At 37.1% G+C, this 12,578-nt stretch overlaps 1 long non-coding RNA gene across 2 annotated transcripts; it reads right to left on the bottom strand.

The window, feature by feature from the left end:
- Positions 1-405: 405 nt before the first annotated feature.
- On the bottom strand, positions 406-3,972 carry LOC125802920 (uncharacterized). Of its 2 annotated transcripts, XR_007439963.1 has the most exons (3): positions 3,793-3,972; positions 2,099-2,182; positions 406-786 (listed from the first exon to the last, which is right to left on the bottom strand). It is a non-coding gene; the product is annotated as an uncharacterized LOC125802920 (long non-coding RNA). The 2 variants fall into 2 exon arrangements; XR_007439959.1 differs by lacking the exon at positions 2,099-2,182.
- Positions 3,973-12,578: the final 8,606 nt, after the last annotated feature.

Raw genomic sequence — 12,578 nt, 5'->3', positions numbered from 1 at the left:
TCCCTCTGCACTGTTCAACTCGTTATAGTCTTTCTTGATTGCAAAAGAGGTTGCGACCTCTACAGTGGAAAGGTCAGCAGTTTTAAATTGGCCAATGATTGAATGTCAGTCAGTGGTTCTTTGTTTTAAACAGACGTGATCTAGCCTGGGTTAGTAGCATGTTCAGTTCAAGACCAATTCTCTAATTTGTAGTTTGATTACTTTGATTTTCCACAGTCAGGAAAACAGCTTTATGGGAAGTAAAATGAATGTAAAATGATGAAGTGTAGACCTGATGAGTAAAACAATAATGATTAAAAGTAGATAAGTGAACTTCAAAACAAACGGCTGTTTGGTTGAATAAAGCTGCATAATTGCCAGGATTGTATCAAATCTTTAACAAATAACAACAAAGATTGCATGAGGATGATTTTGGAATAAGCAGCAAGATTTTAATCAGGTTTTAGTGCATTCTTCAAAACAGTACTAAATTTTTTTGCCATAATTGTTTGTAGTTGATGATGCTGAGGAGAAGATGCATCTAGTGACTGACCTATTTTTATGCTTTATTAAAAACCTCAGCAGAATCTGAGCGAGTTAATGCTATTGCTCTCAATCAAATTAGCAGGTACTTGGGTTTCTTCCTGTCAAGAGAGCCAGCTGGCACTGCCGTTCCTTCAGTTTATCCATTCTTATGAGCAGTGGGTGTCACCCTTAACCGTTTGCCAGTGGACAAATTCCCCCCATCTTGGCCTTAGCCACTTCAGTCCAAACTTGTTCACAATGCCAAGGAAACTGCAGTTAAAGCTGAAAAACAGAGGCAGTCAGATTAGTCTTGACCAAGAAGTAATGTTCTCTCCTGTAACAATGATAAGTGTTAAAGGCTCTGTGATATGGAAAACATTTCAGTAGACTTGGCCGTGGCTTTGATATAAATCAACTCTCATGCTTGAACGAGGAAATGTATACTAGGCTAGTGCAGCGTCTGTCTCAAAGAAAATCATTACGATTAGAAAAATTGCACCCAACCAAAAGCAATGTAAGTAAACATAGCCAGAGCTCTGCTGTTTCTTCAGTTCCAACCAATACAGTGTGAAGAAATGAGGGGGAGGGAATGAGAATGTAAGAAAAGGAAGGAAAGAGAGGGCAAGGGGAGAGAGAAGTTTCCATCTTGACAGCATTTCTGTGGCTACTTAAGCCTCTAGCATTACGACTTGGGACAATGTGGTAATGCTACTGTAATGGACTAACTATCTCAGCCATTGCTCCTCAACCCCCAGACGGCTCCGATTTATGACATCATCAGCCCACAGCGGGGCCCGAAAAACTGTCCGGTGGGTAAAATCCTCCAGCAATCCCTAAGGTTTATGGACTCATGTGTAAAGCTAATGAATCACGTTTATCACCCAGGACCCTGCTGTCTAACGCTTGGTTATGCTGGTAACCCCCTGCCATTTACAGCTTAGCGGTAACATCCCTCCCATTCCCATCTCTGGGGATCCTCCATTGATGCTCTACATGTGTGTGTGTGTGTGTATGTTCTTTCCATGATCTTATTCAGCAAAAATGAACATATACTCAGCCTGGCCATGTCTGTCCCCATTGCACCGTGCAGTGCCTTTTTATGGGACGGAGCGAGTTTGACCCACTTTCAATCTGTTGCCTCTATAAACTGCCCATGCAGTCCCTGCTTTTTCTCCAACTCAGATTTTCCCTCTCACATCGTCTTGTGTTGGGCGCCAATGTATTGCAGTTGTATGTGTGCTTCAAATGTAGTTACATCCCCAGGGGTGGCACCACACCTCCACAAGAGGTGGGGCAAAATGTACTGGTTCGCAAATATCTTGGATACTGTGTGCTGACAAAAGACAACTTGGCTTTTACTTCAGAAAATAGAATAAGTATTAATATGATCCAACAAATGTTAACAAATAGCATTAGTGTTGTTTTCTCAGATAGCTTAATTTACTCAAATCTCTGAAGAATTTTAGATTCTAGTACATGTAGCAGAAAGTAATAAAGTAAATTTAGCAGTGTGGCTGCTGCCTCAACCAGTCTTCCAGATTATTAAGGAACACATAAGGAGTCATATAATTAAAGTGTAAAACAACTTTTTTACCTTGCAGTTTCTGAGGCTGGTAATTCTGATGAAATTATCCTGTGCAACAGAGATAACTCCGGGTCTTCCTTTCCTGAGGTGGTCCTGATGACAGCCAGTTTTATCGTTAAGTTTTTGACTGCCCTTGAGGATACTTTCAAGATAGTTCTTGGCATTTTTAGTACTGACTGACCCTCATTTCTCAAAGTCATAAAAGGGCTATTCACTGTATACCACTGCATACACTGTGTACAACTCTTCCTCTTCACAACAAAACTGATGATCTTAAACACATAAAGAGGTAAAAAGTCCAAGTAATTAACTCATAAGGTTCAGCACCAGCTGTTAACTGAAAGCCATTCCAAGTGACTCTACCTCACAAAGCTGACTTTTGACTTGTATTTTATGTCTTGTAGATGAACTGTGGAAGGCTGGAGTAGTGGTTTAAAGTGATGTGTGATGTGATGTGAGGTGCTCATCGGAAGGTTATGTACCAGATGCCATATACTGAGGCATGGGAATCTGAATATCCTAAAAAATATTTAATAGAATAATCCACAAATACTGTAAAATATATATATAAAAAATGTATAAGCATCAGTTAGGCATTGGAGTATAATTGCATAAATTACATTATGTAAAATCACAATTTAAATACACACTGTAAAAGTAGGTTACAACTCATCCTGATTTTACCATTTGTAAATATCATGTAAAAGCTGTATTATTCATTTTCTCACTTGAATGCAGCTTTAGTCGACCAGCCATCATTAGCCTGCATTTCTGTGTACTGTGTTTATTGTTAGCAGAATGTCTGCATATCAGTTTATAAGTAGCTAATGCTAAAATAGCTAGGTTACTAGCCTAGCGTTAGCTACCAAACAGCAACAAAGACTCTGCTTTTTTGCATAAAATGTTTAGAATGCTTCTGCTCTAGTTGTGTGGAACAGAATATTTATCAGGTTTAATCAGGAAAAAAAAACATTTAACTCTCTGAAGGAAATATATAAGACCACTTAAAGCAAAACATATGGACAAGGAAAGTGTATCTGTGAGGCTAATGGTGCTAACAAGCAATAAAAAAGCAATGTAGAGGTGAAGTAATACAATTTACTTTACCCTCTATGGCATAATGTTTTCCTCAGACAACCAACCAATTTTTTGATTATTGCACCTTTTCATACCACACTGTACCATATTGATTTATTGATTCACTTACTTACTTATTTACTTTTAATATAATACTGCAAGCATATCTACATCCAATACAATGAGGTGAACAAGTGGGTCATACATAAATTATGTATATACCAGTATGTACAAGAATATGTAAATAAGTATTTGGTTGTTTGTTTTCTTGCACTCTTTTCGTTTAGCTCCTTGTTAGACCACTTTTTAAAAATAAGGGGAAGCAGTGGTTCTCACCTCTTACCTTGTATGTTTTTAGTGCTTTTTTACTCTTAATTATTGGATTTAAATTATCTGCTTGTTATTAAAAGTCAAAATATTACATTTTTCTCAAAAAAAACATAATTCATGCCATAGAAGGCTAATTTGTTAACATTGTTAAGCACTAATGGATTAATACATGTTTTTTTTGTAATTTTTTGTAGCATTGCAGAGACTTTTTATATATATTTAGAAATAGTAATCATAGTATTTGATACATTTGTTAGCTTCTACTAACAACATTGTAGCCACTTGCTTCCCATTACCTTTGTCTGTCCTGTAGCCTCACTGCTTAAAAAGTCTGGTGTATTTGGTTCAGTCAAGGTATTATTCGTCTTTTGTCGTTTTCTGATTTAGAGAGTAACATGGTGTATTTTGTGACCGAATAAAACCACAGTCCTCAGAAAGGCACGAGCTGTTTCTCTGGTGCTGCTTATGAAGCGGTCTTAAACAGAAGCATGAACAGAGGTCATGTTCACTTGGCAAACACCTGACTAATACAATCATGGCTTAAACAAGTCTGCCCCCTAGAGGCGGATCAGCTTAATCACACAGTGATCACACAGCTCAGTCCAGTGCCAGGATCCATAATGTCTGAATTAAAGGGACATGCTCAATTGTGACTCATTTCCTCTCTGCCTCTGGAGAAGAATTGAAGCTTCAGTCTCTCAGAAATGTATTGTTTTTTCTTCTGTGAGATTTCTGAGCCAACTTTTTAGTCCTGGAGCCTCTAAACCTCTGAGTGCAACGTGCAGGCACTCATTCCAAACCGCTTCATTTGGCTTAATTTTAGCTACGGGCTGAAATTCAAGAATATGAACTTGCTTGATTGCTTTTTTTGCTTGTATTTATTTATTTATTTATTTATTTATTTATTTATTTATTATTTTAGCCTGGAACAGATGTAGCTGCCCACACTCTCAGAAACCTGTTAATTAACACTACCTTTTAATGTAATTTAATCTGGTGTGAAAACGTGATCTCACGGATATGCATCTTCTGCAGTGTGAAACTAAATCAGATGTGTATTTTGTGTGGATAAGCTCAAGCTGTTGGAAAATAGGAAAAATGCTGCCTTATTTTACAACAGAACATAGAATCAGTAGACAACTTTGAGTTATACATTTAAACCTGCATTGCCTGTATTGCCTGACTTCTTCAAAGCTGCAGACCCTTTAATTCTTTCTTTTTCTGCAACGGGGATGTCTGGTGGGTTTGTTGTTCCACATGCTCTGGCTCTGTGTAATTACACATTCTCACACATTCTTAGAAACTTGTGAACTGTTGCTTTAAGTAAAAATTTGATTTAGGGTAAAACAGACCATTTCAAATTAATTGTTCTTATAATATGTATCACAATGAACATATGTACATATATTTCACTATACAGCCTACAGCAGTTTAGCTCCTCCCACTTACTCTGAAGTTATAAGAAGTGGTACTTTTCAGAGTGAGACCCCAGTAGTATGGTGCAGCCAATCACAACAGAACTAATTTACATAGATCAATTTTAAAGGCACAAAAAGGCAAACAATTGTTATGGAAAAAAAAAACATGGCTTAACATATCTTTATGCTTTAACACTTAATTATACTGATGTGTGTGGTCTTACAGTGCATGTTGTGTTTATTTTAAGCCTTGGAAAGGTGATTCATCCAATCAGGTTTTAGCACTGAAGTCATCAGATTTAGAGCAGAGATTTTAAAATAGCTTGGTCTGAACGTGCTCTGGGCTGCACATGTTGGCTACATGTATACATGACACTGGTACATTTACGTGAGAAATGAATGGGGCGAGTGGACTGTTTGGTTTGAGTGAAGGGTTGTAACGGCATGTTTTCACCAGGCCCCCTTGTTTATGTTCCCAAGAGATCTGGACGTGCGCTGCGCTGACATCTCAGTATTGTGTTTACATTGGCCGCTGTGTTGTGATGCATTTGTGTTTGCATTATGATTTACTGAGAAATTGAATGTGCAGCCCACTTAATGGGAATAGCTTCTAGGGGACCACGAGACCTTGATTGTTTATGAACGGTTCTTATAATGTTCTCAACTAAACCCGATAGCAGCACACTGGACCCCCTGTTTGCATTCTGCCATGTTCTCTGCCAAATGACATTTTGCCCAACTAGTTTTTTTATGGTAATCAGCAACAGGTGAAGAGATTGAAAGAATCTCACATGAGAAAGTGATTTATTTTTTATACATAAGAAACATATATTATATAGCTTTGTATGTTAGTTTAAAAAAAAAAATAGGCATTGATTTGTTGAGTTCATGAGTTGTTGAGTTTTGTTATAAACAAGAAATGCTGGGATAGCTGTTTCAAACCAAATATAGTATAATGATCTGTTGTAAGGAATTTTATTCCTTATCATATTAAAAGGGTTCGTACAGTCATGAAAATCTGGAAAAGTCATGGAATTTACAAATAGCAATTACTAGGCCTGGATGAGTTTTGGAAAAATAAAAAAAAAACAGAAAGTTTTGGGAAAAGTCATGGAAATTTGGTCCACAAATCTTTGTGTTTCAGTTTATCGATGGATAAAATTTATATTGAGTATTGAATCTATATTGAATCTATATTGAATACATCAGCTCAGAGTTAATTCAGTAATTTAGCCTTTAACAATGGAGCTCTCAGGATCTGACCCACATTTTATTATCAAAGATTGTGTCTTCATCTTTATCTGATTCATTTTAAACCTAATTTTAGTTTTAGTTGATTTTTGGTTTTATTGTCCATGTCTGCACTGATATTTAAAAAATTATATGGTCATGAAAATTTGCCTTGAAGGCATGGAAAAGTCATGAAAAAATCATAGAAATGTATTAGTTAAAACGTGTATGAACCCAGTATTAAAGGGGATTTATTATACACCTTTTTACTATGTGCTATACAAAACATGTTCATGAAGTTCAAAATCATTGTCACAAAATTAGATCTGATCAGCTCTGTTCCTGTTAGTTTTTGTCCCTTTCAGACTGAACCATTTAAGGAATCAGTCACTTTTATGCAAATAAGCTGTTGCTGACCATGGCCCATGTTTACGCTGAGTATTTCCACTTGTTAGTGTTAGCTTGTGCTAAATGGCAAAACACAAACAAGCTAGTTCCACCTTAACTGCGATAGAAACACAAAACGTATTTTTTTTAAGTACTTACATCTCCCTCATCTGCTTATTTGCCAGACATTAGGTACAGCTCCCTCTGTCAGATGAAGTCTACTAGCTAATCATGCTGTGTACTGTCTAAGGTTCTCTTTCAACTAATTCACAGAAAATTTTATTAGGTGCATTATTGACCTAAATAGAAATACAAAGGAATGTTTTCCCTTTAAACATTTAAGAAGGGACACACTGCATATACACAAAAAAAACACATTTCTGAACCTCGTCAAGTTTGTAGTTTGACTCCCTATATCATGACAACCCCTCACCAGAGAAAACAATGAAAATACTCAACTCAAGCACCTCACATAAGAATTAGCCTTTGGGGAAGATCAGACAGTTCAGTCTTTCAAAAGTTTCTTTTCTCGTATGAGCTTTTCCAGCCAATGCTGCAGCCCTGGAGCCTCTAAACCTCTGGGTGCAAAATGCAGGCTTACATTCTAGACCTCTTCATTCATCAGCTGTGGGCCCTAAATCAGAGTCTGATGTTAATTTGCATTCAGAATTGTGCTCGCTGTGAACTAATGTCAAGCTTCACTCCAGACATTTCCTATTATAGGACATTTTTAAACTCATTAAAAAATTTTTAAAAACATACCCTCGATTGGTCCCTAACTCAGCAGGCTGATATGTAAATGATGACAAGTGTGATTTAATTAGACACTAATTATTCCCCCACTGCCCCAATAAAAAGGCTCTCAGATGCTACTTTTTGGTTGTGTTTCTTTTGGTGAGAGATGGCTGGAAATGCCCCTATGACACATTAAAGCACCTTTTGATCAGATGACAGATTTTGAGAGTGGGCACATCATTGGACCAAGAGATACAGGTTGGTCATTTTGACAACAGTCCCACAGTCAAGGCATTCCAATAGCCAGACACCATTGCCTTTATTTACAGAGGTATCCTAAATGATAAACCTGCACTGCTACAGACAGGGACCGTATTGTCTTTAGCTATGAATCCATGTTTGGGTTCTGTTTGGGATCTGTTTGAGGCCTTGTGGTAAGCACTTTAATCTAGTGCTGAGCAGTATGACCAAAAATGTATATCACTGTATTTTTCAAGATTCTGACGGTTTCACAGTATGTCACAGTATTTTTATTTTATCTTATTTATTTATTTTTATTTTTTTGCATGACTAGGCTTTTATATAGGTTTGTGATTTTTTTTTACTGTTAGGAGTACATATAATATCAAACATTAAGGCTTTAAATTAAGGCTTTGATTACTATTGGGTTTACTTTGTCCCGCAAAATAACACTATATATGGAGGAATAAGACTTCATTAGCAGAAAGACAGCTGAAGAATGTAAACAATAGACCTTAGAAAAAGATATGCCAACAACTTCAACATGGATTCCTTTTTGATTTGTACAATAAGCACTACAAATGGACCTAAAATACTTAATGTTTAGGTAATAAAAGTATATATTTTTCAACATCTATATTATACAAGTTAGACATACGTTTGGTATCAATTTATAATATTTTTCTGAAGCCATTAGAGGCATTACACTATTAATATTTTAAAAATAGGTACTTCTTCATTTTTAGAGTTTTATTTCTTGTGCTGAATAAATGATTGTTTCTGGGCTCGTCTGGAATACGAGAGGAACATTTCTCCGAGCTGTGGATCGATTGCGCAGTTCCAGTCTGTATTCATGTCTATTTTACCGTTAACTGCAGTATGTTAGCTTGTTATGCTAACTGGCTAGCATTATTATCTAGCTAGCTGTGTGTCTTCTTTGGGGCGCTGATCTACACTGTGTACTTCTGCACAGCGCTCCGCAGCGCCTCTAGTGGTATGGCGGTATAGGAAAACTCCATACCGGTTGAAAAGTCTCCTCCGGTATACCGTATGAACTGGTATACCACCCAGCACTACTTTAATCCTTCCTTTGATTTGAACTGCTGTTGAGATCTGATCTGGAGAGCCATTACAGTACTGGTTACATTACAGTACTGATACAAAAGACACTAACAGCTCATATATAAATTCAGGATGCTCTGCAGCCACATGCATTTTTAGCAGGATAATACACAGCAAGAGTTTCACAGAAATGTCTCTTCCAGATTGTAACACTTCCTTGGCCTGACCAGTTGTCAGATTTATCACCAATTAACAATATATGGTACAAGCTAAGAGGTCAACTTTGGAAGCTTATAAATGTGGATCTACAGGCCCAGCTGCAACATCGGTGTGCCTCCATGCCCAACAATATTTTATATACTGGCTAGGGCTGACCCGAAAGTGTAATTGAGCCTACGTTCTGTTTTCACAAAATAAAACTTACAATAATCATTTTACTCCAGTATTGTCAACCACTTATGATAGATCACAATTACATTCACATATATAAAGGTTTTATTGTTTTATTACGGTACTTTCTTGGTGCATTACCTTTTTGGTCAATAACTAAACCTAATACCCGTTATCTGAATGCAATCTGCATGATTCCCCACACTGAGGACGCTGAGGCAGACAGGGACGTTAAGATAAGACAGAACAGCTGGAAGAAACACTGAGTCAAACTGCTATGGGCTCTAGCTGTGCTAGACAATAGTAGCTACAAGTTGACTGCAGCCCTACAGCCATGTGGTTGTGTGAACACTATTGTAACCCCTCAGAAGACAATAGCTTAACAGAGCTGATGAATAAATTGAAGACTGGGGGTTGAGATGGAATTTTTGGACCCATGCATTGTGGAAAGATTGTGCTTTTCCAAGACTGCATGGGGCAATGCTAATGAAGTGGCATTGCATGGTCTATACATTGGCTAATTTGAGCACATTTTCTTTCAGAGGTTATCAATTGTGCCAAAAAATGTGCCAAGTTCTCTGTGTTCAATAAAGTTGACAAAGGATCGATGCATCTTTGATAATGACGCACTGAACAGCTTGTGCAAATTAGGACGCCTTGTAAATATGCAAGCTGAATGACCTTAACCTTTCTTTGTCAGCGCTCAGAACTTGTGGAATTAACCAGGAGCACAGGTTTCACTGCAGCCTGAGAGAAGGGCGTGACTAGGTTTAGTCCTCTTTTTGGTGGGATAAACACACATTTATGCTCGGGATGTCTTGCAAAGATACATATAGTTTATGACAGCAAAATTATGAATTAAATGAACAAAACTGTGGATTTCCACACTATCTGATAAGATATTTATGGCCTATGAGATTAATAAAGGCTTCTTATTTAAATTCTGTTTTTTACCATATATTGTGCAGTAGTTATATTCTGCCATGAAAGGTAAAATATGACCCAAAACTGCAGGTTTATAAGGATTGCTTTCTCAGGGCAAATCATCCGCAAAGGCTCTTTTTTCAGCTATTTATATCGCAATATTAAACAATGCAGGACCTGTGTTTGATTTAATTGCCTTATGTAATATCGCACATCCTGTGATGTGACTTTTGCACATGCACACATTGAGATGACAATGCTTAAACGATATATCGTGCAGCCCAGTATTATCATTAATAATGGATCAGCCTGCTGTCAGTTGGCATCTGTCCATGTGACATTCTGATTCAGGGTCATCAAGGGCACATAAGACATTGTGCTGTTTACAGTTGTTTTGTGGGAAAGGAGTAAACACGAGGTAACCACATGGCCTCCATCCACATGGTTGGGCACATAATTGTAAACCCACATGTCTAAAGCTGTGCACCTCAGTCCAGCACAGTTTTGCGCAGATATTTCCAGTTACAGCTGAATTCACGCTTTTAATCCCAGGAAAACACTCTTATTTACCTTTTTAAAAGCTATTTAAATGCTTGATTACTGATGTTTTGCTGTTTTCCCCAGGTTTTGAGTGCTCAGAGCTGACTCGACGTCCAGACCGGCTCTTGATCTGTCTGCATTGTTTAATAACAAGATATATATCAACGCAAAAAGAACATTTGCAATGTATTTTTTTTTTCAATATCGTGCAGCCCTAGCCTGTTGTCTTTTTACTTACAGTGTTGATCAGTGGTGCTTTTAGTATTAAGGAAGCAAGTATAGCTACAATTCTATGGCAGCATTTTGCATTAGGTGTAAGAGCAGGCAGACATGTTCTATTGCATGAACAGATTCAAATGCTTCACTCCCCTGCACTGGGTTAAGCCCCCAATGTTGATGTACTTTAGTCACACCTCTTCATGAAAGCCCTTGCCTGCAGTAAAAGCGATTACTATGTCAAGCATGAGTGGTTAGTTTAGATTATGTCTGGTGAACCCAAGGACATGTATGAGCTAATCTCTTTAGACACTCAATATCCTCTCTGCTTCACTTCCTCCACCATAACAAAGACAAGACGTCACTTTTGCAGACAGTTTCACTGCTGCCATCTTATGTCTCAAGCACTTGAACTGTAAGACAGACAAGTTGGACCCCAGTTGCACTTATGTGCTCAGATTTATGAAGGCTACTTAAATGTCTGTATTGCATGTCTTCAATCTTTGCTCTTGACAGCTGCTCTCTCTCTTGTTCTTGTTTTCTATCTCTGGCTATGCACATGTTTCCGCTAACCCTATTTATTCACAGTGTATAGAAGCATGCTGAACATTAAAGTGATTCATTCCCGGTCAGGATCTCGGCATGAGAAGTAAACTGCTGGCAGTTATTGTTCAGCTTGAAGTCACAGCCTCTGTCATTTACTGCACTTCAAACGTTCAGGAGTGCTGGAGATTCTTCACAGTGCTACAGAGATTGGCCATTTAGCCACTGAGTTCCACTAAAACTCTGTATTTGATCCTTGGTGTGGCCTGTCACTGAGTAAAACTTAAATATTTTTTATTAATTTCTTTTTCATGTATTTATTGCACATCAGCATTAACATACATTGATTAGCAAACCATGAAAGGATGTTATTTATTTCTAAACTCTGTAAATCTAATACAGCATCAGGATCCTCTGAAAGCATGGCAGCAAAAACCAAATCAAATTAAACTGTAAAGTCACACATACTGTATAAGATCATTAAAGGAATGAATTAGTTAATTACAGTTCATGTATTACATCACAAACAGCAATGCACTGAATTTACTTTTTTCAAACACATGTAATTTCCACATAAAAATGGAAATAAAAACTAAAAGACATTTTTTTAAAGATATTTTAAGGAGGAATAAAGGTCTCAGTATTCGCAGATATCTGTTTTAGAAAGTATTTCCATTGAACAGAAGTTCAGGTTTGTGCTATGTAATCATATAATACTGCACAACATGCATTTTATAATGGACTTTTAACACCACAGAACTTAGTATACTATTTTATATTCTTTATATATTTATTCTATTCTTTATATTCCATAAATGTTTTTTTTGGCACCATCATCAACTGATACACTGCCTAGCCAAACAAAAAAAGTCACACACTCTAATACTAATACAGTCTTTAGCTTTGATTATAGCATGCATTCGCTGTGAAATAATTTTTCACACGCTTCTGCAAGTTTCCTCAAGATGGTGTATTGATGATAGGAGACTTGGAGCACAGCTACACAGCTGTTTAGTCCCAATTACTTGAGTTCTCTTTGCATTGTGAGTGTGGAAATGCTCTTACTTTCACTATTAAACATATCCCTGAGTTCTAAAGATTTTTTTACATAATTTGATCTTACCAAATGATTGCCAATCACAATCATGTATGTTTTTATTCAGTTATCCCACTGTTATTCCACTTTAGAGTAACCAATTAACCAAAATTCCATCCAAAGTCCCACAGGGACTTAAAGCCAAGACCCTACTATTGAAAGGCAAACTTGCTAACAACCAAGCCACTGTGCCATAAATAAAACATCAAATTCATACATTCTCAACGAATTTCTGGGCAAATAAAGTACATTTGAATTAAGTAAATTCAGTGAATCACTGTAACGTTGATTTAAGTGTCTA

Source organism: Astyanax mexicanus, chromosome 1 (genome assembly GCF_023375975.1).
Source record: "Astyanax mexicanus isolate ESR-SI-001 chromosome 1, AstMex3_surface, whole genome shotgun sequence".
Classification (NCBI taxonomy): domain Eukaryota; kingdom Metazoa; phylum Chordata; class Actinopteri; order Characiformes; family Acestrorhamphidae; genus Astyanax; species Astyanax mexicanus.
This window is presented reverse-complemented; position numbering and strand designations above follow the sequence as displayed.